Source organism: Trachypithecus francoisi, unplaced genomic scaffold (assembly GCF_009764315.1).
Source record: "Trachypithecus francoisi isolate TF-2019V2 unplaced genomic scaffold, Tfra_2.0 Lachesis_group17, whole genome shotgun sequence".
Lineage (NCBI taxonomy): Eukaryota > Metazoa > Chordata > Mammalia > Primates > Cercopithecidae > Trachypithecus > Trachypithecus francoisi.
The window spans coordinates 21,792,076-21,815,612 of record NW_022681462.1 but is presented as its reverse complement, the minus strand read 5'-3'; the positions used below and the strand labels follow the sequence as shown (position 1 = coordinate 21,815,612).

The window sequence follows — 23,537 nt, the reverse complement described above, 5'->3', positions numbered from 1 at the left end:
TTCTATCATTCATATCCACTCCAAATAAAATGTTTTAACTAAAAGGATGCTTGTTATACTTCAAGCTTTCTATTTATAAAGTATTATAAAGTTTCCCTTTGCAATTACATAATTCTGCAGTCTTATTTTTTCAAATTTAACTTAGGTGCTCCACCAACAGCACTTTTCTTTACTTTGTCACTTAACTTTTATGTCTTTCTCAATCAATTCAAGGGAATAAAATTCCAAGATTAAGTATCAGGCCATTCAGGATATTTTTTTAAATACTAAGTATTCCCAAGAAATTTTGAGAAAGTTTTTCTTAGCAATAAATCTAGACAGTAAGTTCAAATTCAGCTTTTATTCATACAAAATAATTACTGACATCATTGTTCTAGGTAAGGAAGGACTAAAGATATTAAAGCCAGAACAGATCTCTCCTTCATATAGCTAACATTCTACTTTTTCAGATGGAGCTAGTATCTCATAAAATTAGGGTAAACAAAATGATAAAATATATAGTTAAAAATCTCTTGAAAACTTCCCTTTTCACGCTTCTGCAATTATAAAAGCTTGTACAGAGATTGGAAACTGGTCAAATAAACTATAGTACATCCATATTTTCAGCATCCATTAGGAGGTTTTAGAATGTATCTCCCTCAGAAAAGGGGACACTACTAAGTAAAGGCTTTTAATGACCAGAATCAGAATCCATACAGACAAGACAGGAAAATTCTTCTGGGTTGGAGAGAATTTCAGAATTTGGATACTAAAAGTAGAGGGCAAGCTATTAATTTTAACAGGAGATGGTGTGATACAACAGGAAAATATCTGAGATGTTTTTGGTGGGGAGAGGGGAGCATAAAGCAGTAAATTCAAATTCAAACTATAAGAGTCTGTCATCCATTTGTCCAAAAGGTCTATGACTCCCAAAAGGTTAAGAAATTCTATTTAGGGGTGTCAGAATCTACATTTTTAAGGCCTCAATTTACATGGTTAGGAGACAATCTAATCTCTCTTCTATTCCATTTAATTTTCAGGTACTGGCTCTCCTACACTGCTACATGCCTAATGCTTTCTACTGGATCATCACTTCCATACATCTCAACTTTGCTAAACACTGATTTTTGTTGTTTCTGTTTTACTTATTGGCAGGCAGGAACATTTAATAGGGAATGACAGTGGGTCACACATTTCCTTCTTACAAGTGTCCATCTAAATCCTGCATGCCACTGTGGGATGGGGTGAGGAGATACATCCTAACAGACCCTTCTTTTTCCCCTTTTTGATTTTAGTGGAAAGGAGTAAGTTCAGAATCATTCACTCACTGTATTAAATATCTTCTGAGAGCCTAACATGACAGTAACCAGGCTACTTCCTAGTTTTAAAGCCAAATAAAATAGTTACGTTCCTACAACCAAACTGCTAACAATCTAACAGAAAAAAACAAACTGCAGTAAGGTTTGTCAGCATTATAACAAGGCTGAAGTATCAGAAAAGGATTTCTGGAAGACAGAAATGCTTGAATTGAGTTTTGTAGCATGGCATCTTCTACAGTTTTGAGGAAACTAGTAGAAATGAGATTTCAAATAACAATGTCTTACTAAACATGTGTTTATCAAATTTTCAAAAATTTGGAGTATCCTAAAGTCTTTGGATGAAATACTGTAAGACAGTTGTACTGGAAATGATAATAAGTAAATTATAACTTATTAACTACGTTTTTTGTAAGACAGTTGTACTGGAAATGATAGTAAGTAAATTATAACTTATTAACTATGTTTTTCTGACAAAGGCATAACATTCAAGACAAAAAAAAATAGCTTCAGCTAAAACATTAGAATCTTTGCACCCTCAGGACTATCTGATACAAGTCAGCTACGAAGACAGAAAAAAAGTGTTAGGAACCAACATCCCTTATGCCATATGTCAGCTACTGTTTTTAGTGGCTTTTTCAATCCTCTGCTCTCTCTATACTAATTCTCTTACCAAATTACCAAGATACAAAATAAAATAAAATAACTCCATTTCTAAACATAAAATTCAATGTATTCCTGTCAACACTTCTCATACGTACTTTTCTTTTTCCTCTCACCACCATCATCGTCCTAATGCCTTTTCTTTGGCTATTACAAACTTTAAATTTACAGTTATCTATGCAGATTCACAGACGCACTGGCCACAAGGGGCAGAAGTTATAGGCTCAAGTGCTTAATGAGTAAAATAATGTGTCTGAGATTTTCTTTAAAATAATCTGGGCAGGGGTGAGGGAAAGAGTGAACATGTGTAGTGGGGCAGGGGTAGGTCGTGGTGGTAAATGAAGGGAGTTTGATGAAGTAAGACACGTAAAAATACTGGCTGTGGAAGCTGAGTAATGAGTCCCTAAGAATTTATCTGTGCTTTTTTCACATTTCTGAAGATTTCCAAAATAAAAAGTTTAAGTCCTAAATATTAGGTATGACTTTTTTTTTTTTTTTTTTGAGACAGAGCCTCACTGTTACCCAGGCTGGAGTGCAATGACACAACCTAAGCTCACTGCAACCTCCACCTCCTGGATTCAAGCGATTCTCCTGCCTCAGCCTCCCAAATTGCTGGGATTACAGGCGTCCGACACCACGCCCAGCTTTTTGTATTTTTAGTCGAGACAGGGTTTCACCACGTTGGCCAGGCTGGTCTTGAACTCCTGACCTCATGTGATTCACCCGCCTAGGCCTCCTAAAGTGCTGGGATTTCAGACGTGAGCTACCATGCCCGGCCGGTATGACATTTTTAACCAAATGAAAAAAATGGGAAGAGTAAAAAACAACGCACATGAGTTAGTGAAGATGACATCATTCTTCTCAATCTAACATCATCACACCAAGGTCTAACAAAGCCAAATCAGCTAAAAAGCTGATTAACAAGCAATGTATAAATAATAAATTCAGATTTAAGTCTAAAATCATTTAAATTATACCCTACACCCTTCCTTCCCACTTGACTTTTTAACTATTACTGAACAGTTTGATATTTTGCTGTCTTTGTTTCATTCTACCTTTTGGTGGAAAAAATTAATTTGTAAAGTTTAGAAAGTAAAATTAAGCAAAACAAGCAAAGTGATCTTGGTAAGAAACCTCTAAGAGTTAGGTTATATCACAACGAAGAAAATAAACCCTCTGCCTTTTTAAGATAAAGATGTAACCTGAAAACAATGTGATAAGAAACAGAAACCAAAGGCAAATTTGGCATTAATACCTGGAAAACCACCAAACAAATTAAGACAGTCATTATAAAACCTTTCTCCTTTAACCCCAGGAGCTCTGGTCATAAAGAGGTTTGTTCGTCGGAAGATTTATGGATAGTCTTCTTATGAAATAAATAACCTGGAAAAACGAGAGTTGAGATCAGGGTTCTTAACTATTAACTTGTTGGGGAAAAAACTGCAATTAAATAATATTAACCCTTTAAAATAAATGTTTTATTCCTAGTTATGTAAGTAACGTGTGCTTGTTACAGAAACAGTAACAACCTGCAAACAAAATCCTTACCAATAAAACCATCACCCAGAGTAAATCAATACTCTGGTATAGTTTCATCTACTTTAGTGTATGTTCATGCATGCATGATGGGCGGGTGTGGTATATCAAACACTGTACAAAATTAGAACTATGCTATTTGCTCTTTTCAATTGACATTTTATTTTTCTAAATTTAATATTTTCCAAAACTGGATAATAGTGACAAAATATTCTCAACCTTTGAACTGTTTTATTTTAACAAATAACTAATAACTCATTTGTGTCCTTTTAAGAACAAAAACATGCCACTGTAAAACAAGAAATATTCAATATAATGTCAACCATAAAAATTCTTTCAGAAACACATAGTAGAAAATGGGTTCTTGAGGAAGCCATGACAGAACGGCTTGATGAATTGAAAAGATAGTGCTATTAGATCCTGTGAGGTATTTCTGAGATCTCCAATACCATGGACAATCAAGAACTGCCTATTATTTTGATGCAGTCTTTCAGAAGGAAGGGAGCCCTTAATTTTCTTTACAGATATGGGTACTTTATCCAAAGCAATCATCAAAAATCAATCCATCAGATAATGGCTCCATTAGACTTATAAGGAAAAGATTTATATCAAACCCTATACTTGGACTTACACTACTTTACAGTTTACAAAGCACTTTAAATATTATCTCGTCTGAGCTTCACAATGACCTTAAGAGCAAAGGAATTCCAGTTTACATATTAAGTAAAACACAGCTAGGAAGTAACAAGATTACAACATCTCCCATTGGTGTTCTTCCCATATACCAAATACATTAAGTATAAATTTACTTTATAACTTTATTTCTAATCATAAAAAAGCACAACAGGTTCATAACCCGCCCCCAAAAAAGAAAAACTACCCTATAACATGCAGGAAAGAATAAAAAGTATTCTATAATCTTCCCACAAAATGAAAACTACCACTAACATTATTTTTCTAGACATACAAACATATACCTCATTTGGTACTGCTTTGTTAGAGCACTATTTGTCTCAGAGTATATAAATTCACTTTGGTACTTAAGAATGCAGTTATCACAATGGCTAGTTAATACAAGAGGTTGATTGTTTATTCAGCTATAAAAACTAGCATGTCATTCTGTGCTTTCCTGGTACTCAATCTGCCAATCTCTCCTACCACGCAGATGAAGCCACTCAGCCAACTTCTTTACTATTAGTTTTTGTCCTCTCTTGTCTCACAAAAGGTATGCAAGTAACAATTCTGAGGGTGCCCAAGTGTTGACAGAGAGTACCACGTTTCATGTTAAAATGCCAAAATGTGGTGCCTTCAAAGAAACAGTCAACGAAATAGAAAGCAAAAATAAGCAGAAAATTAGAAACGTTATTTGGCATCATGAAGGGCAACACCAAATTTCACTACTAACTGCAAGGATTGATAAACACCATGATTTCAGATTCGAAAAGAAATGGAAAACTGCTAATGCATAATGTTAAGAAGAGATCTCCATGAGAACCAGGCATTAATCCCATATAGCAATGATTTAATATTGTTATCAACTTCAGGAAAACGATTTTTTGATAAATGAGCTATTGTAAGATATACCTTTTTATTTCTTAAAAGCATGTACACTGCATACATAAACGGGCCTCTAGAGCACAACATTGTTATTTATTGTAAATGATGCTCCTCTGGAGATGTGCACTAGTGGCCTTGCTCTAAACACTCCTAGTAAGGTCTAACAGGTTAGCCCAAGAGAAACCACCTTATCCAAGCTGGAACAAACAAATCTTCCCCAGGATTTTTTGTTAAACTAGAAATGAGAAAAGTGGTAGATGTTTCTAAAATTCAAATGCTGTTAACAGCCGTATTTACTGCTTTACCGAGAAACTGCACCATAAAACAAAAAAAAAAAAAACCACTGGAACAGAGGTAAGCAAGACCAAGAAGTAAAGACAATAATGAAGGTATTCAATATACAGTCCCCAATTGTTTCTGAAGCCTAACTGCATCCTTGCCCTCTCTGCCATTTGGTTATTTGCTTTTCTTCATGGAGTCACATGGGCCAAAAAATGTTTCCATTGACCTAAAGTGGGTTCTAAAATCTTCAATTAAATATACCTAAACTGGCCGGGCGCGGTGGCTCATGCCTGTAATCCCAGCACTTTGGGAGGCTGAGGCGGGCGGATCACCAGGTCAGGAGTTCAAGACCAGCCTGCCCAACATGGAGAAACCTTGTCTCTACTAAAAATATAAAAATCAGCTGGGTGTGGTGGCAGGCGCCTGTAATCCCAGCCACTCAGGAGGCTGAGGCAGGAGAATCCACTTGCACCTGGGAGGAGGAGGTTGCAGTGAGCTGAGGTCGCACCACTGCACTCCAGCCTGGGTGAAAGTGAGACTCCGTCTCAAAAAAACAAAAAAAAAAAAAAACACTAAACTGATTAAATGCATTAAAAACCATAAGCCTTAAAGTCTTTACAAGTACAAATGAGCATATAGCATGTCACCTTTTGTGTTAAACAAAAAAGGAAAATAGGAAAACATACATATACCTGTTTATGGTTAGCATTAAGAAACAAAGGAAAGATAATACAGAAAACAATGAAGGTGGTAATCTACAAGGGGTAATGGATAGAAAGGATTGAAGGGATATGGTAATGTTATTTCATGGAGCATCTTACTGTACAGTTTTAACCTTTGGAAACATGTTAACAATTTACATATATGTTTAAAATCAGTAAGGATGGGATGGAGAAAAATATCTAACACTGAAAGCAAACTAATCCAATATTTCAAATGCATACCACAATACATTGAAGGGGAAAAAGAAAACTAATCCAAAAACTTAAAACCGCTATTCAATTTACGTACCTCACAGGAGGCCACACCCCCTGAGAGTTACAGCCCCCCCAGGAAAATAAATAAATAAAGGAAACAATTTATGTACCTCAGTTTTGATGGAGCTAAGGGAAAGAGAAGAAGAAAAAATTTTCACTCTTTTTAGTAATTTTATTTTTTGTAGTGGTATGGATGAAGCAATTCTGAAACTACTTTAGACACATCATAGATTTGAGCAAGTAAGTAAATGTTTTGATGGTGCTAGGAACTTAGGGCTTTCATTGTGGAAGACAAGAAATACAAATAGGAAATGGGAGAAAGCAAGAAAGAACTGAACCGCAATAAATTATCAAACACTGGAAAAAACAGGAGTCCATAAATACATAGCAATAAATTAATCAATGGAAAGAAGGGAAGCTCTTACAGAGTGCTGAGTACCTACTAGTAAATGTAGAATAACAACTGAAGTAGAAAATCATTTTGCAACCATCATAGTAAAGAATGGTTCAGGTAAGAATCATGAGTGGGTATTACAGAGGTAAATTCTGATGAGCAGGACATTTGCATGGTCTTAAAATGTCTCTCCAGATTAATTCCAGGGGGAGTGGGGGGAAACAAGCACTTTAACCAAAACATATGCTCACACATAGTATCATGCATGAAGGGCAAATGGAAATGGTGAATCTCCAGATCTGATATCCTGGGGACATAGCATTAGTTACGTGATTTTTCTGCCCAGGGACATATAATCTACATCTAATCAAGAGGAAACATCAGATAAATCCAAAGTGAGAAATGTTCTATTAAAGAGAAAAGCAAAGCAGATTGTATTCTTCAAAAATGTCAACTTCACAAAAGATAAAGGCACACTGTGGAAATGTTCCAGATTAAAGATTAAAAAGACATAACAACTAAATGCAACATCTGATCTTAGTTTGGTCCTGTACTGGAAGGGGAAAAAAACTCTATAAAAAACATTATTGGGTCAATTGACAAAAACCAGAATACAAACAGTAGATTGGTTAATTTTATAGGCTATGCAGTGGCTCACGCATGTAATCTTACTACTTTGGGAGGCCGAGACAGGTGGAATGCTTAAGCTCAGGAGTTCGAGACCAGTCTGGGCAACATGGCGAAACCCCATCTCTACAAAAAACATAAAAAGTAGTCAGGCATGATGGTGCGCGCCTGAGCCAGTACTCCCAGCCACTTGGGGGGATCGCTTGAGCCCAGAAGACAGAGACCACAGTGAGCCGAGATCACCCACTGGACTCCAGCCTGGGTGACAGAGCCAGACACTGACTCAAAAAAATTAAAAAAAAGATTTTATAAATGTGAAATTTACTGAAGTTAGTAACTGTGATGACTATGAAAGAAAATATTTTTAGGAAATACACGCTAAAGTATTTAGGGATAAAGGACCACAATATATGCAACTTAACGTCAAATTTCAGGAAAAAAACATATATGGAGGAGACAGGGAACTCCCCCATCACCTGGCACTTAAATTCATTCAAATATAGTGAATGACCCAATATTTCATGTCCAACATTGGACTATATTATCTTATTGTATACAAAGTCCAAAAAAAACTATAAGCAATATGGCAAGAGGCAGAAAACTTGCAGTATAATAAAGAGCATCAGCCTTAAACACATTTTTGGATTTGGCCCTTCTTGTCTACATCATGTTCACTTCCTAACTATTGACTGTTAGTCAGCCTATTATGCAATCCATAATAATCTAATCTTTGGGGAAATGTCCACTGATCTGAAGATACCCACCCTGCTAGGAGGGGTGCCAGCGAATGACTTCATGCAAAATTAGTTAACTCCCATAAGTAAAATTTAACACTATTAATTCAGCTTTAGAGAGGTAGTACAGCATAGTGTTTAAGAACTTAGACCCTATATTCAGTGTTTTAACTCTGGTCCTGCTGCTTGCTAACAACGTTATCCTGAGCAAGTTGGTTAATCCAAGCCTGTTTCATCCTGTGAAATAACTCTGGTCCTGCTGCTTGCTAACAATGTTACCCGGAGCAAGCTGGTTAATCCAAGCCTGTTTCATCCTGTGAAAATGAAACAACAGTACCCATTCGGAATGCTGCTGTGAAGATCAATTAAAATTGTAAATCCTGACATGCAACGGGGTGCGCAAAAAATGCTAAACAGTAAACAAAATGCTTTACTTAAGAAAATAGGTGTTTCTTCCTTTTAGTAAGACTTGAGTAATTTTTGAAAATTATATTAGAGGTCGGGCGCGGTGGCTCAAGCCTGTAATCCCAGCACTTTGGGAGGCCGAGACGGGCGGATCACGAGGTCAGGAGATCGAGACCATCCTGGCTAACATGGTGAAACCCCGTCTCTACTAAAAATACAAAAAACTAGCCGGGCGAGGTGGCGGGCGCCTGTAGTCCCAGCTACTCGGGAGGCTGAGGCAGGAGAATGGCGTGAACCCGGGAGGCGGAGCTTGCAGTGAGCCGAGATTGCGCCACTGCACTCCAGTCTGGGCGACAGAGCGAGACTCCGCCTCAAAAAAAAAAAAAAAAATAAAGAAAATTATATTAGAAACAGGTGTTAATTGCTTATGTTCACCCTTCTTTCAGTATTTCCTATACTGAGATCTAGCAACTTGTTTATCAAGTACTTTTGTGTGTGTGTGTGACGGAATTTCGCTCTTGTTGCCCAGGCTGGAGTACAAAGGAGCAATCTCGGCTCACCGCAACCTCCGTGTCCCGTGTTCAAGCGATTCTCCTACCTTAGCCTCCAGTACTGGAGGTCATTCACTATATTTGAATGAATTTAAGTGCCAGGTGATGGGGGAGTTCCCTGTCTCCTCCATATGTTTTTTTCCTGAAATTTGACGTTAAGTTGCATATATTGTGGTCCTTTATCCCTAAATACTTTAGCGTGTATTTCCTAAAAATATTTTCTTTCATAGTCATCACAGTTACTAACTTCAGTAAATTTCACATTTATAAAATCTTTTTTTTAATTTTTTTGAGTCAGTGTCTGGCTCTGTTACCCAGGCTGGAGTCCAGTGGGTGATCTCGGCTCACTGCGGTCTCTGTCTTCTGGGCTCAAGCGATCCCCCCAAGTGGCTGGGATTACAGGCATGCCCCACCACCACAGCTAATTTTGTATTTTTAGTAGAGATAGGGTTTCTCCATGTTGGTCAGACTGGTCTTAAACTCCTGACCTCAGATGATTCGCCTGCCTCGGCCTCCTGAAGTGCTGGAATTACAGGCGTGTGCCACCATGCCCAGCCTTATCAAGTAAATTTTTAAAGTCACATCAAAATTCATGAATTCAGATGCTGATGAAGCAAAGGATTATCTAATAATGTATAAAAAGCAAAGTTTTTCTTCAACAAGTAAACTGTAAGAAAAGGTAGGTGGGGAGTTTATAGACTTGAGAGTTATCAATCGTAACCAATTATGAACATTAGCTGGATCCTGACTCCAACAACCTTTACCACATATGTATGGGGGTGGGAGGTAGTGAGATATACCTGGGGAAATCTGGTATCTGTCTGAATATCTGATATCAAAATTAATTACTCATAGTTACTGTTATTGTTTTAGGTGTAACACGCGTGTTTTTTTCTAAACACTCTAGAGAAAATTCTGAACTATATACTGAACTGATAGAAGGATTTGTTTAAAAATAAGCAAGCAGGAGATGAAACAAGACTGACCATTAGCTAGATAACTAAAACTGGATAGGCACATGAATGAATTAGTATCATTCTCTCTACTTTTGTATATGTTTAAAATTTTCCATAGTAAAATGTTTTGGTTTTTTTTTTGGTAAAAATATTTAAAAGTTGGCAACTCACATTCAGCAGAGACAACAGGCAAATTAGCTAAAAGCTTAATAAACAGGCCAGGCGCGGTGGCTCAAGCCTGTAATCCCAGCACTTTGGGAGGCCGAGACGGGCGGATCACGAGGTCAGAAGATCGAGACCACCCTGGCTAACACTGTGAAACCCCGTCTCTACTAAAAAAATACAAAAAATTAGCCGGGCGAGATGGCGGGCGCCTGTAGTCCCAGCTACTCGGGAGGCTGAGGCGAGAGAATGGCGTAAACCCGGGAGGCGGAGCTTGCAGTGAGCTGAGATCCGGCCACTGCACTCCAGCCTGGGCGACAGAGTGAGACTCCGTCTCAAAAAAAAAAAAAAAAAAAATAAACAAAGGCTGTGGAAATAGGAAATTTTTTTAAAACTTTATATGAACAAAAAACATATTTTGGTTCAAGAGAGTAAAAAAAAAAAAATCCAAAATATATGTTCCTCAGGGTAACCATTAAGGAAACAGGCTAGGCGCAATGGCTCACACCTGTAATCCCAGCAATTTAGGAAGCCAAGGTGGGAGGATGGTTTGAGTCCAGGAGTTCAAGACCAGCCTGGGCAATACAGCAAGACCTTGTCTCTACAAATTTCTTTTTAAAAAAGATTAGCCGAGCGTGGTGACGTGTGCCTGTTGTCCCAACTACTCAGGAGACTGAGGCAGGAACACTGCTTGCACCCAGGAGATAGAGACTGCAGTGAGCCATGGTCTCCTTCGAGATAGAGTGAGATCCTGTCTCAAAAACAAAACAAAGCAAGAAAACATATGTACATTAAACCTACTTCTGTTTCCTAGACTTTCTTTTCAATCCAAAACCCTTACTATTATTGACCCTCACCGGAGTTTTTTTGTTTTGTTTTGTTTTTGGACGGAGTCTGGCTGTGTCGCCCAGGCTGGAGTGCAGTGGCACAATCTCGGCTCACTGCAACCTCTGCCTCCTGGGTTCACGCCCTCAGCCTCCCCAGATGCTGGGACTACAGGCACCCGCCACCATGTCCAGCTAACTTTTTTTTCTATTTTTAGTAGATATGGGATTTCACCGTGTTAGCCAGGATGGTCTAGATCTCCTGACCTCGTGATCCACTCACCTTGCCTCCCAAACTGCTGGGATTACAGGCATGAGCCACCGCGGCCAGCCCTCACCCCCATTATTATAGTTGTGTGTTTTATTTCTACATCTCACCTTTTCCTCACTCTTCCTCCTTTCCATTATTCTCTTCTCATCTGCTATATACTTATTTTCCTTTCGTTTTAATTTTCCATCACAAATTTCAAAAGACTAAACAAAGTTAAAGCAGTGAAAAGTAGACAAACTGGATACACATGAGGGCTTATTAGTTTTAGCCACAAACATAACTACTTTCAATTTGGAGAGTCTCTAAAACCACTACATTGCAACATTCATCAGCGCCTGTTTCCTTGCAAAACAGCCCAAACTGTGTCACTGGGTACCAATACTGGAAGTACTGTTTCTAAGTATATAAGGCATTTTATTAAGGATTTGGACAAATTTAGTCCAAACCTTAAACAGTATACATTAAGGCACAATGGAAAGAGCATGATTTAGAGTCCAGGCTCTAGTGACTATGAGCTGAGTTCACTCACTCAACATCTTAGCATCTAATACATACCAGGCACTGGGAAAGACACAAAGACTAACGTAACAATCATATAAATGGTTACAATATATATTGATAAGTTCTACAAGACAGATACGTAAAAAGTTTATAGAAGCACAAAACATTTTTTAAAAAGATTAGATTGTCTTTCAACTCCAAAATTCTATTACTCTAAATCCTTTTAAGCTGTTTAATTAGAAGAGAATACCCACAGATAATAATTTTCTATCAAATGATGCTGCCTAAGTACTTAAATTCTGAAATAAAACTAACAGCTAACAATAAGCACCTAGTATGTGGCAAGGAATAGGAGTTTTCTATAAACTGTCTCACTTAACAGTCACTCACAAAAATCCCAAGCAGGAAGTAATAATGTCACCATTTTAGAGATAAGGAAACAAAAGCTCAGAAAGACTAAAATAATTTACCAAAGTCTCACACATACTGAGGAAGAGATTTGATTCCAGATCTTCTGACTGCAAAGCCTATTCTCCTTCCACTAAACAATCTGTCTCATTTTCTTCCACTACCTAAGAACAAAATTTCCAGAGATCACCTACTTAAGAGCACCCAAGAAAAACCGTAAGATAGTCTTCAAGTACAGTGACGACTTTTTTAAACTAGAGTACCTAAACCTTTTTAAACTAGAGTAACTGCCGTACACACCCTCCGAAACAAAATGCAAAAAATTACAAAACAAATACAACCAATATACAAAAAGTATGTGACCATAAACATATTATGAAAACTTGTTAATAAAAACGAGTAAGATTTTGTGATTTCTTCCAGCTGTTATATTTACCCTTTCTTGGTTCCAAGACAAATAAACTCCCAAGGAAGGAATAGCCCAGCATATTTCAGTGTATTAACATGCTGGGATGCCCTCTAATTATTTAGAAATACATATTACAGAATATGGAGTACAAAATAAAATACAAAATGCTGTCAAATAAATTTTTTTAAAAGATAGCAACGTAAGTCCACTAAGTCTCGAATGTCTAATCATTAACAAAATTTAAAGTTATCTGAAGTAATGTCATCAACATGTTTTTCTGCGAAAACTTCCTTAACTTCACCTTTTTTTGGTCAATCCTTTTTTCCAGGTTATCAATTTTTAACTGTAAATCTGAACCAGCAAGCACAACATCCCTGAAAAAATAATCCTTTAAAACAAATGAGGGAAAAACGCAGAAAATTTTGTATGCACAATTCCAAAGTTCGTTGGAAAAAGTTGTTTAATTAACATAAGTCGCTGGATCCTGGTGACAAGTTTTTCATCCGGACTCCTTTAGACTACTACAATTCCTGGTCCTCGCCCCAAACTTCGTCTAAGGGCAAATTTTAAGATTAAGAAAAATTAGCTTCAGGTAGCCTTCACTGTCTAGCTCAATTAATGATTTTGTAATACTGAAGTATCCCTCATTAGCAATTACCTCAAACAACAAAAGATCTATTTCAAAGGTTCTCAAGGACTCCAGTCTGTGATATATACATTCCCCCTCCCTTTAAGAGAACGGGGCTCAAGCAAAGAATCACACACAAACAATTCACTGACGTTGTTTTCACAATTCCTCTGAGAAATTTGGAAATGCTGTTAGGTATCACAACCATTTATGAGTCCTCAGTCTCCCACACAGAGGCGACATTTTCTTTGCTTTCATACCTGCACTACGCAGCACAGAACGCCGGCCCGCAAAAGCCGCTGGATCCTAACATTCCCTCCTTCATCCCGACTCCCCCTCCCCAGCCCCAAACACAAACACGCTCTTCTCTCCACGCTTCTTGCACAATGTCGCTGGCCAGAGGGGGCTTGGCTCAAACTCCCCCGCCTCTTCGGGCCCGACGGGAACGCTTCCTCCCTGCTCGGCGCTCCCTCACCACCGCTTCCTCGGCTGTCAGGCCCGGCGCAGCCTCGGCAGGCCCTGCGCGGCTGGGGAAGGGGCCGCCTCGGCCTCGCCGAGGGCTCTTCAAGATCCTCGGCCCAGTGCAACGGCGTCAGGCAGCTCTTCTCGAGGCAGGGTCCTACACGGGTGCCCGGACGGGCGCTCCCGGGTAGCGAGGTGAACAAACGACGGAGCAGGGCAGCACAGCACAGCTTCCCTTCCCATCCCGGGGGTCCCCCAACCTCCTCCCGCCCCCGCCGTCTGCCCGCCGCCATTTTGTGCGGAGCCGCTGCGACACAGATACAATAGTCGGCCCGGATCTCGCAGGAAGGGCTCAGGACCCCCACGATACGGGCCTCCGCCTTCCAACCCCCTACTCCCCACAGGGCAGCGGTCCTACCTATGCCTACCCGACTAACAGCCGGATCCCATTCGCGCCCCACACAGTTTAGCACTCAGCCTCCACTCTCGACGCCGAAAAAGCTACCGCCTCCAATGAGCAGCACGCATGCGCGCCTCTCCAGCCCCTGCGAGCCCTCGTAGGCTCCCGGCGCCTGCGTACCGCTGGCACTGCGCTCGCCAGAAGCCCGAGAAGAGCCGGGCGGAGCTGGCTCTCGGAAGGGGGCGCTCCCGCGTGGCGGCGGCCAAGGCGCCTGCGGCAAAAAAAAAAAAAACCAAAAAACTCCAGCGCCGTCTCCACCCGTTTGCTGGTTCTGTGCCTGTCCTCTACAAACCGCTCATCCTTTTAAGATCTATACTGTCTCACCTCCTTCATGAAGTCTTCCCTGATCATTTGTGCCTTCAATAATAACATTATATGGCCAGGCGCGGTGGCTTACGCCTGTAATCCCAGCACTTTGGGAGACAGAGGTGGGTAGATCATCTGAGGTCAGGAGTTCGAGACCAGCCTGGCCAACAAGGTGAAACCCTGTCCCTACTAAAAACACAAAATATAGCCGGGCGTGGTGGTGCGCGCCTGTAATCCTAGCTACTGGGGGTGCGGAGGTAGGAGAATTGCTTGAACCTGGGAGGCCGAGGTTGCAGTCAGCGGAGATCGCACCACTGCACTCCAGCCTGGGCAACAGAGTGAGACTCCATCTCAAATAATAATAATAATAACAATAACATTATAACAGGTTATACTCATGCATAGCACAAAATATAATGCTTTGTATGGTCAAGATTTTGCCTTCTTTTATCCTGTCACCTTGCACCTTTTGATCCCTATGGCAATGATGTGTGTCATTGCTACTCAAAACTGTAAATTAGAATTCAACTAAAGCTTATTCAGCTAAAACTTGAACACTCTGAAAATCCTTCTGTCATTTCACAATAAAAAGCCCTATCTGTATGGTAGGTATTCGTAATCCTCATTTTACCCATGAAAAACCTTGGGATGACAGAAGTTAAAGAACTGTGTTACGCAATGTTTTATCTTCTCAAGGTGACTGTACTACACCAATATGAAAACCCAGTCATTGGACAAAATCTGGTAAAGCTACAAGCCCTGCCGTATGCATACCACACAAATCACACCACCCACTCTGAGTCTCACACATTGGTTTTACCTAGCACTCAAGCAGATGCATTTCTTTTATTCACATTAAAACAAGCATTTGAAAGACTCAAAAGAAAAGTCGTTTTAAAAAGATATCTTATCGGATTTTCATTTCAAACTAAAAATCCTGCTAGGGACAACAAACCAAAAACAAAGAAAAAGCCAACAAGAGCCCCCTAAACACCAAATAACCCATGTTAACATTTAATAAGTTTCCTTCTATACATTTCTTTATATTCATACAAACACATTATTTGCATGTAACAGGAAATGTCTTCTTTTTTCACACATTAGCTATTTGCTTTTCTGATTATTGACATTTCTCCAAGTAAACCATATAATCCTTTTTAAAATAATTATATAATATTCATAGTATACCTGCCTCAGCAATTATTCAACCTGTTTTGAACACTGAAGTTGTTTCCAGTCTTTCTGCTACTACAAACATTGCTGTATACAAAGACTTACCAAATGATGCTTTAATTTCTAAAGGCTAGAATCATCACAGTGGGACTGCTAGATTAAATGTATATGTGTGTATATACATTTAATTTTAATAGGTGTTGTAGGAAAACTTCCCAAAAAGTTTCTACAAAGTGTCACTTCCACTAAATATGTAAGAAAATAGGTCGGGCAAGGTGGCTCATGCCTGTAATCCCAGCACTTTGGGAGGCCGAGGTGCGTGAATCACGAGGTCAGGAGTTTGAGACCAGCCTGACCAACATGGTGAAACCCGATCTCTACTAAAAATACAAAAATTAGCTGGCTTTGGTGGTGTGTGCCTGTAATCCCAGCTACTTGGGAGGCTGAGGCAGGAGAATCACTTGAACCCAGGAGGCAGAGGTTGCAGTGAGGTGAGATCGTGCCACTGCACTCCAGCCTGGGCGACAGAGTCAGACTCTGTCTCAAAAAAAAAAAAAAAAGAAAAGAAAAGAACCATTTCCCTACAAACTCACTTCTTTCTCAAACCTGAAATACTTTAAATATCATTGGACTTCTATCTGTTCTTTAAAGTTTGAAATAATTCACCTTTGAAATATCTTGTTTGGTGCTTTTGCTGAGAGTTGTTCTTCTAATTTTCTCTTGATACTTTATGATATTTAGTTGGGTAAGAATTTCTCTCTCTTCCACAATGAATTTGGTAATTTATATTTTGCTTGAAAAGCATTCATTTCATCTAGATTTTCAAACATTTCCCTAGAGTTAGGCAAAGTAACTTATGAAATTTCTTTCATTTCCTTTACGTGGGCCCCTTATATGGCTTTATTTATTTGCACAGCACTTATCACCTTCCAATATACCAATAATGTATTTATTTGTTTCTTCTCCATCTTCCTCCACTAGAAATGTAAGCTCCCTGAGGTCAGGGATATTTGTCTGTTTTCTCCACTGCTTTATTTCCAATACAGAGAATGATACTTGATACATAGTAGAAAATCAGCAAATATTTCTTCCAAGAATGAATGACTCTGATGGGGGTGTGTGTGTGTGTGTGTGTGTGTGTCACTGTCGAGCATCTTTTCATATCTACTAGACAGATGTATTTCTTTTTTTCTTTTCTTTTTTTTAAGTTTCCATTTAACTGGTTTATCTGCTGCTAACAAATTGGCAACACAAGGAGGGACCGAGGGAGAGGTCCCAGCCAGGCTCCCATGTCCAGGCTTTGGCAGGAGTCATGTGTATTTCTTCATTCAAAATAACTCCTTTTCATATTCTTTGTGCATATTTCTAGTGAAGTGATTGTCTCTTATCAGAGGTAGCTCTCACTATATATATATTTGTCAAATATGTGGCAATTAGTTTCTCCTCACTGAAATTTTGTTTCTATCTTTTGCTATTATAAACTAAATGTTCATTAAATCAAATCAATCTTTTCATTTATGACTTCTGAGTTTTCTTTTCATCCCACTCCCTTGAAGCATACACACCCAGAAATTACACAAAATTCTCCTAAGTTATCTAAACTTCACAGTTGTTCACAATTGTTCACTTTTGTTTACAACTTCACAATTTTATTTCTTACATTTAGATGTTTAATCAATCTAACATAATTTTTATGGTACGAGGTAGATCTAGCTTCATTTTCTTCCAAATGAATAAAGGCAATAATGAAGGTTCCAGATGTTAAGTAAACCATCCTTTTTCACATAATTGAAATATATCTTCCCCTTAAAAAGCAAACAACAAAAACTATTTCGTTTCCATGTATAAAAATGGATTTATGGCCCTTCCAGTCTGATTTAACGATCTATTTGTCTACCGGTGAGTCAGGGCCATTTCATTAACTGAGCCAGTAAATATGTATTGTTTATGTTTTTATTTTCTGTATATTATGATGTTTGACATCTTATTAACCTTTCTGGCTGGGGAGAAATTGCCACTCCTGGGGCTAGCCAATTCTTAGAGAAGGCAAAGTTCAGCCGGAGCTTGACTTTGATATGCAAACTACCAATTCAGAGCCATCCTCCTCTATCTGGCCGGTATACCCCAGGAGGCAATATTCCTCTGCCTTAGTCATCCCAGGGCCAGGTACCAGGCAACTACAGACCACTCCTATAGCTTAGAGCCTGCGGAAATGATTCAAACTAGCCAGTCCTGAGCTGTTTACCCTGCTCTGTCTTGCCTTTCCCTGAGAAACTCCAATAAAGACCTTGTCCTGGGCTCCTCCTTCTGCCACTCGTTCCTGCCCCTTCTGCCTCCTGATGGACTTGGGTGTTTCCTCATGTGGCCCTGTATGGCAGAGCATGCTTCCTGCTTTTAGGACCTATGAGCATAGTAAACTTTGTTTCCCTGAGCTTCTCCTGGAACTCCTCTTGTGGCCGCACCTGACTGACCCTCACATAAAATAACGCAAAACAAAATATTACTTGAGGGTGCACTCTGTGTCTGGAACTATTCTAGCCACCAAGGAGTAGCAAACCAAAAGGCAACACTCACTCCTGCCCTCATGGCACATACAGCCTTGATCAGGGAGACAGAAAATTAACAAGTACATTTATAGTATGTCAAATGGTGACAAATGCTATGGAGGAAAACAAAGCAAGATCAGGACACATAACAGAGGCTGCAATTTGAAATGAGATGGTCAAGAAAGGCATCACTAAGAAGGCAACATTGGAGCAGAAATCTGACAAGTGTGTGAATAAGCAGTATAGAATCTAAGAGGAAGAGTATTCCAGGAAGAGTGAAAGTAAACTGTAAAAGCTCTGAGGTGAATGCCAGCTTGCTGTACTTGAGAAAGCCGAAAGCCCAAAGAGGCCACAACAGCATTATTAAAAGGACATGGGAGATGAGGTGGAGGGGAGCTGAAAACACTTGCTGTATCAGTGTGCTAGGGCTGCTGTAACAAATCACAAGTTCGGTGGCTTAGACAACAGAAATTATTTCTGTCCATTCTGGAGGCTGCAAGTCCACAGTCACGGTATCAACAGGTTTGGTTTCTCTTGACATGTCTCTCCTTGGCTTGCAGTTGGCTGCCTTCCCACCGTGTCCTCACATGGTCTTTTCTCTATGCATATGCATCTTCCTCTTCTTATAAGAACACTAATCATATTGGATTAGGGCCCCACCATTATGACCTCATTTAATCATAATCACCTCTTTAAAAGTCCAATCTCCAAATATAGCCACATTCTGAGGTGTATGGGGAGTTAGGGCTTCAACATATAAATTTAGGGAGGACAAAATTCTGTCCATAACATAAGCCATTTTGAAGGCTTTGGTTTTTTACTGTGAATGAAACAAGAAGGTTTTGAGCAAAGGAGTAACATAATCTGACTTACATTACATTGAATATTTACTCTCTGTCACTGTTCTAAGAACTGGAAGATACAACAGTTATCAAATACCTGCCTTCATAGAATTTACATTTTAGTGAAATGAATAATAAATATATAATGTAGTAATGTAAAATTTTTAAAAATACTACATTACGGGAAATGTTAGGGGGTTATGTTAGGGGGAAATGATGAGGCAGGGACTGGGGAATGCTTTAGATAGAGTAGTCAGGGAAATCTCAGATAAGGTGACATCTGAGCAGAGATATAAAGGAAGACAGGGAAAAGACATGTAGATATCTGGAAGAAGAGTTTTCAAACCAGAAAAACATCAAGTGCCAAAGCCCTGAGGCAAAATGTATTTCAGGACTAACAAGAAGGCCAGCTCAGATGAGGAAGAATGAAGAGGAAGGATGAGATGAGGATGAAGAACTATCAAGGGACCAGACCACACAAAGCCTTATAGGCCATTTAAGACAATGCATAACACTGAATAAAAAACTGGATTAGAGATCCCAAGAGTTATCCCTCTAGCTCCTTCACTGATACTAACTTCACTGGATTTCAGATTTCTTACATATAAAATGTGGGAAGAAAGGGGACTAAATTAGCTTTACCATAAGATGTGAGTCTGGAAATCTATAAACTGAAAAATGCTCACCAGTTTATGGCATTCCTAAGAAATTTTCTTTTTTGTTTTTGGAGACAGAATCTCACTCTGTCACCCAGGCTGGAGTACAGTGGCACGATCTCAGCTCACTGTAACCTCTGCCTCCCAGGTTCAACCAATTCTTGTACCTCAGCCTCCTAAGTGGCTGGAATTACAGGCATGAGCCACCATGCCTGGCTAATTTTTGTATTTTTTAGTAGAGACAGGGTTTTGCCATGTTGGCCAGGTTGGTCTCAAACTCCCGACCTCAGGTGATCTGCCCACCTTGGCCTCCCAAAGTGCTGGAATTACAGGTGTAAGCCACCGCAACTGGCCAGAAAAATATTTTTTATCTTAGAGTCTACTATATCCAAGCTTTTATGCCTTGTAGTCATGTGGATTATTTCAATAAATCCTCATTCCTATTTAAAAATGTCAATATTCTTGACAAGGAAAAAAAAATCTATCCTACTGCACATCATCTTCTTCCACAATTCCCCACCTTCTTCCCTCACCCACTCTGTTTTCTGATTGGCCAGACAACAAGCATTGAGCAGCTCTATCCAGAGCTCAAGCTTCTGCCTGCTCAGCACAGTCACAGCTCAACACCTGATTAGAAAACAGAACAGTCATCACAAACTTTGTTAACATAAATGGGGCTTTGTCTCAATGACATAGAGAATCTCATCACCATTTCAGCTCAAGTGCAAGTATCCTAATAAATAGGATCTGGGGGCAACTATGGCCTTTTTGTATTTAGAAACTAAATCTAAGTATTGGAATAGATAAAGGGCCATGATAAAAGTGTGAGAAATTCCAGAGTCATTTCCTGTCCTGAAAAAGGACAAAAATATCAAGAGCACTTGATTCTAACTGATCCTTAAATTTTGGAGACTGTAAGGTGCAACCAGACATAATACATGGAGATGGTCAGAAACTCAAGAAAACAAGCAGTTATTTTTCTGAGTTTTAATCAAAGATAATGCAATGGCAAACAGAAATCAGTCTGTCTCTTCTTGTTAAGGTAATTTTAAAATATGTTCACAAATTTCTTTAATACACTTCACTTCAAGAGGTGGAGCCTAACTCCCTTTCCCTTGAATGTGAGTCAGACTTAGTAAATTGTTTTTAATGAAGATAATGTGGTGGAAGTGATGCTATGTGACCTCCAAGACTACATCATAAAAAGCAGAGCTTCTGCCTGACAGTTCCTAGCTCCTGGATTACTTACCCTCAAGAAAGCCAGCTGCCATGTTGTGAGAACATCCAAATAGCCGCTAAACAGAAGCCCATAAGGTGGGCCAGGTGCAGTGGCTCATGATTATAATCCCAATACTTTGGTAGGCCTGAGTTCAAGACCAGCCTAGGCAACATAGCAAGACCCCATCTTTACAAAAAATTATTTTAAAAATTAGCCAGGCATGGTGGCTTCCCTGTAGTCCCAGTTACTTGGGAAGGCTGAGGAAGAAGGATCACTTGAACCCAAGAGTTCCAGGCTGCAGTGAGCTATGATCACACCATTCACTCCAGTCTGGGTGAAAGAGCAAGGCACTGCCTCCCAGCCCCCCCCCCAAAAAAAAGGAGAGGAAAAAGAAAGAAAATTGCCAGCCATTTCAGTGAGCCACTTTGGAGACAGAACCTCCAGCCTCAATTAAGCTTTCAGTTGACTATAGCTTAGGTCGATATCCTCCAAGCAATTTCTTGAGAGACACTGAGCTGAGACAGTGTCAGCTAAGTTACCTCTGAATTCCTGACTCATAGATGAGGATAAAAAACATATATTGCTGTTTTAAGCCATTAAGTTTTTGGGTAATCTTTAATACAGCAGTACATAACTAATATATGAAGACTATGAAATTAATTCATTAAAACCATGACTCAAAATCATTATACATCAATCAGTGGAAAATGAGCTGGGATTTAGAAACAATACATATTTTGACTTGAGTCCAACTTAAGCAATATTAATAATTAGCTTCCTCAAGCATAAAATAATGATCCTTTACCTGCAGGATCATCATCCTATGAACCTCTTACCCTGATAGCACTGTGTACACAGTCTACACGCTAGCTACAAAAACAATTCAAGATATGGAAAATCATGGCGGAGAGGAGGCAGGACGAGACTGCAACTCCTACTTGGACGGACAGAGCAGCGTTTGGAGGCTCACATCATGAACTTTTGCTCCAGGGTGACTGCAAGAATACATTAGGAAAGCCAAGAGAACTCACAGACCCTCTGAAGGAAGTGGATTGCTCCTGCAGGACCCAGGAGACACCCCCCAAATACTGTGAGTGCCCAAACTGTGGAAGTGGGAAAGGGAGATCATCTGCCCCCAAACACACACCCCCACTGGAGAACCTGAAGGTCTAGAAGATTCTGACCTTACTTGGAGCTGAGTCTATTTAGAGAGCCGAATGAAATACAGGGGTAGAGGAAGCAGCAGGAAAAGCCCTGTAGGCTCACTGGGTCTGCTAGCAAGCCATTTCTGCCTTGCCTCACAGGGGTCCTTGAGGAGGGCTGCCAGAGGCACTGGGAAAAAGCCACAGGGAAAAGGAAACCTCCAGCTGAACTTTGTAACAAATTGAACCAATCAAGAAGTCTTCTGGCCAGAACACAGGCTAGGACATGAATCTAGTGTGCAGACTCCACAGGCAGGGGAAGAAGGAAAGCCCTACCTACTTCCTTAGCTGGGAGGCAGGTAGCCTGGGGCAAGTTCTCAGGCCTGCTCACCCACTGCCTGGGAACAGACTCAGTGCTGTTGTGGGGAGCACAGTGGGAATGAGACTGGCCCTTTGGGTTGCATGGGAGCTGGGTGAGGCCTGTGACTGCTGCCTTTCCCCCAACTTCCCTGACAACCTGCATGACACAGGAGAGGCAGCCATAATCCTCCTAGGAGCATAACTCCATTGACCTGGGAACCGCACCCCCATCCCCACAGCAGGTGCAGCAAGACTTGCCCAAATAGAGTCTGAGGTCAGATGCACCTAGCCCTTTCCCCACCTAATTGTCCTTCCCTACCTACCCTGGTAACTAAAGACAAAGGGCATATACTCTTTGTATTTGTGAGTTTTAGGGCCCCTCCCACCACCTGTTCCTCCCCATACTACCACAGCTGATGCTCTCTTGAAAGCACCACCTCCCAGCAGGAGGCCAACCACCACAAAAATAGTGTACTAATCAACCAAAGCTAAGGACCCTCACAGAGTCCATTTCAATGCTGCTACTTCCACCAGAGCAGGTGCCAGTATCCATTACTGAGAGACCCACAGACAGTTCACATCATAGGACTCTGTGCAGACAACCCTCAGTACCACCAGAGTCTGGTGGACTTGCTGGGTGCAAGGGAGCCTGGTAGACTTGCTGGGTGACTAGATCCAGAAAAGAGATAACAATCACTACAGCTCAGCTCTCAGGGAGCCACATCCCTAGGAAAAGGGGGAGAGTACTACATCAAGGAAACACTCATGGGACAAAAGAATCTGAACAACAGCCTTAAGCCCTAGACCTTCCCTGACAAGTGCCTACCCAAATGATAAGGAACCAGAAAACCAGCTCTGGTAATATGATAAAACAAGGTTCTTTAACACCTCCCAAAAATTACACTAGCTCACCAGCAATGGAATCAAATCAAGAAGAAATCCATGAGCTACCTGAAAAGCATTCAGAAGGTTAGTTATTAAGCTAATCAGAGAGGCACCAGAGAAAGGCAAGGGCCAATGTAAGGAAATTTTTAAAAATGATACAAGAAGGGAAGGGCAAAATATTCAATGAAATAGGTAGCATAAATAAAAAACAGTAAAAACTCCAGGAAACAATGGACGCACTTACAGAAATGCAAAATGCTCTGGAAAGTCTCAGCAATACAATCAAACAAGCAGAAGAAAGAACTT

General features: G+C 40.1%; 1 protein-coding gene across 5 annotated transcripts in view; it reads right to left on the bottom strand.

Moving 5' to 3' along the window:
* Positions 1–14,206, bottom strand: part of ZNF638 (zinc finger protein 638) — a 101,451-nt gene extending 87,245 nt beyond the window's left edge. For 2 of the 5 annotated variants that reach the window (XM_033175032.1, XM_033175036.1), the window contains exon 1: positions 14,061–14,206. The gene's annotated coding sequence lies outside the window, so the exon portion shown is untranslated. The remainder of the gene's footprint in view (positions 1–14,060) is intronic. The other 3 variants (XM_033175033.1, XM_033175034.1, XM_033175035.1) reach the window with 3 other exon arrangements.
* Positions 14,207–23,537: the final 9,331 nt, after the last annotated feature.